Raw genomic sequence first — 4,210 nt, 5'->3', positions numbered from 1 at the left:
TTCGTGGTAGTTTTGACAGGTTAACATTGGACATAAATTTTTGTTGCTTTCACTATAGTTGTCTGATGATGTATCATTCAAAGGTAGACCAAACATGCTTTCTTTGACCATCACTGTACATTGCACTTGAGTGTGTTGCTCTATTATATGTTGTACTTAATTTTACTGCTACTCCTGTATGTGCACATACCCTCCACCTTACAGTGCCTGCAGTGCGTTTACTGTAATCAAGTTCTGCATTGCCTTTGTGACAATAAAGATGAAATGGCACTTTGGCTGCATGATTTCCCATGAAGTATTGCAGAATGTACTTCATGTTTGTGTTAAAATCCAGTAAGCTATGAAGCCACACAACCACTGTGATTAGATTTTTATTGCAATTCCGGGTACTTAAATCCTGCATAATCTTCTGATGGAACATTTTTCTGATGAGCCTAATAGCACAAGCAGGAACCACTTTCCGGTTTCTTGGCCCGAGCCGGCCCCAGATCCAACGAGTAAACTGCCGACAGGCAATGTATCGATACCTCCTGTAAAATAAACATTTTTATATACATTCACTGCCTCCAATGCCCATTTCGAACCTTTCAGGTGTGACATGCATTCAAAAATTCGGTATTGTCACGTTTCTTGCAGCAGCATAATTAACAGCATGCTGCTACAGAGCATAGTAACATAATTTTTCTACGAGTTTTCTAAATCCTACGGCAAGTTCAATCTTATAAGACATCTGTACAGGATTGCGATCTGTACAAGCATCACCTATTTATTGCCTCGCATACTTATTTTGCATCCAGCAGTCTATTTGCATTATGTGCATGATGTAAACCTTGAAAACAATACAAGATGACCTCCTATATTCCACATTATGTGCAGTGAGAGGAGAAGCAAACGTGCACTTCTGAACTTTAGGAAAAACCGGCTCGTATTCCAACTTGCAGCAATGGTTCTAAGTACAAACGTTTGAAACTGCTACACATTTCGTTGCCAATTATTTTCATTGGTCCTATTTCTTCGAATACACAACATTTACAATTGTGTTTGTTGTGTGTAAAAGGCATTAAATTTACCCATGCAAGAACAGGCGTTATCAGTGCCATGCGAAACGTCTGCATGCACCAAAAGGCCCATATTTCAGCTGTGTAAAAAAAAAAAAACTTTTGCCTATGATGTCTCAAAAACAGGAAAATAGTAACGCACATGCGCCATCGCTCTCTCAAGCGTTCCGCAACCCAGTGACCACGACACCAAACACGCATAGTGGGAGCGTCTTATTTGCCGAACACGATGGACGTAACTCCGGCAGTTGCTATTTTTACGCCTAGATAACGCCAGAAACTTTAGCAAAGTCAAAGCGCAATCTGCCGTTACAATGAATGGCAGACGCTTAAATCATAGACAAAAAAAAAACTAGTTCCTAAGGGTACCAAGCGACGAACACATACACGAGCCACGGCCGCATTAGAGCTTTGAAATGCCACTTACTTGTGGATGTCCATCAACGGCTGCTCGCCCCTTTCTCGCAGCTCGCAGTACGCCACATGTAGCACTTCTGTGTCAAGACACAGCGTAAAAAAAATAATCATCTTCACAAATGCATGGTTCATTGCGCATTACGCATTGTGGCATATCACGGCAGCACAGCCGCTCTGACGCCGTAGGCATGTGATCACACCGGTCACATCGACACCTGCAGGCGCATGAAATGCACATAACACGTGAGCGACTACGAAACGAAACGTCAACGAACACACGATAGCCTCACCAATTTATGTTGGCGCGATCCACGTGGTCGTCGGGATCCTCGGGACGCGGTGCTTCTCCATGGCCCTCGTCACTGTCGTGCTCTTGTAGCGTCGCTCTCGGTGACGGTGCTGAAATTTCCAGCGGCGTGTCGTCATACGGAACGACGCTTAGCGCTTCGCTTCTCCGTAGGAGTTCACGTTCAAGGTCCGTCCAGTCGGAGGAGCTCATCGTTTCTGAAACGTTCGAAGTTCGAACGCCCTCCCGCCTGCCGGCCTACCGTTCTTCCCTCTCATGTCAGCTAACTTGTGTGGCACATAAGCCGTCAAAAGGAGCGGCGCCCGCTTGCGACTAGAAGGCCACCATGTGCTGCGCGGTTCCGGTATGGCAAAATGTAAGTCGCGTTTTGATTGGAAGCAGACAAAACTCCAGTGACACGTCACTGGGCGAGTGAAATACGAAAGGGTACGCCAATTTCTGTCGTCTGCTTTTATTTTGAATTTGTAAGTTCAATAACTTCCGTTTCCGTGCGTCTATCTCCAAAATTCTTTTTGCATTAATCTCAGGACGATACAAGGAACGCGTTCCGATGTAAAAATCGGAGGGTAAAATATGGGTGCAGGGCCCCTTTAATGCTACCGACCTCGCGTCGTGGAAGGCGAAGAGGAACGCTACGCGCATCGTGTCTTCCCTCTAGCCTGGCCGTTAATTCTCACAGGGCGAGCCGGGAACCCGGTCGACAGGAGCGCGAAAGGGGGAGGGGGCGTTGGTGAGGAGAGAGAGGGGAAGGGGTCGCGCTTGCTCTGGCGCTCATCGCGGCGTTGCGCAGGAGAGAATGAGGCGCGCGAGCGCGAGAGGGGGGAGCGTAGGAGAGGAGGTGTGTGGAGAGGGTTTGCGCATGCGCAGTAAGGGTGGTCATGCCGCACACCACCACCGGATTGAACTCCGCCGTAAGATGCTTCGCATCTAAAAACGAGCCCTTAAAGAACGTTGTAATGGGCCGTCCTCTTCAGCGCCTTCTATTGGGTCGCCCTCTTCGCCTCTTCTCGGAGAGCACGCCCCTCGTACTCGTGCTCGTGAGAGTCTGCGCTGCGTCGTGACTGTGGTGCATCGTCGCCGTCAATCCAGCCGTCAATAAACGCCTTTACAAAGTGGTGGAGGTGCTGGGTATTCGAGGTGCTCCATTCGATGCCCCTGGAGCTCCGATCCCGTACCGTGCCATCTACCATGCCGCAAGACGCCGCTCTGCAAACGCCGCCTCCTGCCCCGACCGCTTGTCCCGGTGTCCCCCGTATCCGCGACCCTCCTGTTTTCACCGGCGCGGATGGCACTGACGTGGAGGACTGGCTCGCGATTTACGAACGGGTGAGTGTTCCCAATAAATGGGACGAAGCAGGCAAGCTGACCAACTTGGTTTTCTACCTCGCGGGTGTGGCAGGCATGTGGTACAACAACCATGCATCCGATTTCCCGACGTGGTCCGATTTCAAGACCGCCATCGTCAACGTGTTTGGCCGCCCTGCCGTTCGTAAGCTTCAAGCCGAACAGCGCTTACGTGAACGAGCTCAGCAGGCAGGGGAATCGTTCACGAGCTACATCGAAGACATCCTTGACCTGTGCAAGAAAGCCGACGCGAGCATGTCGGAGTCTGACAGAATCAGGAATGTTCTGAAAGGCATCGACGACGATGCCTTCACCATGCTGCTGGCCAAATACCCTCGCACAGTGGCAGAGGTCATTACCCTGTGCCAAAGCTACGAGGAGCTGCGCCGGCAGCGCTTGACGACCCGTCGACCGCCATCACGCGATGCTGATCTCGCAGGCTTGTCGGCAATTTCTGACCACTCCACCTTGCTCGCCGAAATCAAGTCGTTCGTGCGTGAGGAAATTGCCCGCCAGGTCTCTCTACTGACTTTCACTCCACCGCAGCATGTTGACCAGCCGCCAACTACACTTCTGCCTCCTCTCCGCCGAGCGATTCAGCAAGAAATCGCGGAGGTCATTCCCGAGTACCACCAGCCGCCTCTAGTGCCTGCACCACTAAGCTACGCGCAAGCTGTAGCCAGGCCGCCCCCAGCGATTCCTGTGGCTGGCCCGCGGAGTTACGCCGAAGCCGTCGTCGGACCACAGGCCTTCGACGCGGCTGTGCCGCCTACATACGTCGACGTCGTCCCCAGGCCCCGACTGCTGCCCACAATGCACTCATATCAGCAGCCGCCTCGTCCATTCCGTTCTGCGACATGGATGGGACCCGCGAACCGCTGGCGCACTTCCGACAACCGCCCCATTTGCTTTGCGTGCGGTTGCGCCGGTCACGTCGCACGCTACTGCAATCGCGTGCAGCCGCCTCGGGTCGCATCAACCCTGACCAGCTCATCAAGCAGCCCTTATTATGACCAAGCGCCGCCTATGTCACCGACGTCCCGCCCGCACCATCTACCCGCCGTTCACCGTCTCCACGACGTCG

At 51.8% G+C, this 4,210-nt stretch overlaps 1 long non-coding RNA gene across 1 annotated transcript; it reads right to left on the bottom strand.

Annotated features, from left to right (window-relative positions):
- Positions 1 to 363: 363 nt before the first annotated feature.
- On the bottom strand, positions 364 to 2,287 carry LOC119393573 (uncharacterized). Its single transcript, XR_005183935.2, has 3 exons — positions 1,766 to 2,287; positions 1,486 to 1,690; positions 364 to 530 (listed from the first exon to the last, which is right to left on the bottom strand). It is a non-coding gene; the product is annotated as an uncharacterized LOC119393573 (long non-coding RNA).
- Between the last annotated feature and the right edge of the window lie 1,923 nt (positions 2,288 to 4,210).

This window comes from Rhipicephalus sanguineus, chromosome 1 (assembly GCF_013339695.2).
Source record: "Rhipicephalus sanguineus isolate Rsan-2018 chromosome 1, BIME_Rsan_1.4, whole genome shotgun sequence".
Lineage (NCBI taxonomy): Eukaryota > Metazoa > Arthropoda > Arachnida > Ixodida > Ixodidae > Rhipicephalus > Rhipicephalus sanguineus.
The sequence above is the reverse complement of the archived record's forward strand: the minus strand, read 5'-3'. Positions and strand labels throughout refer to the sequence as shown.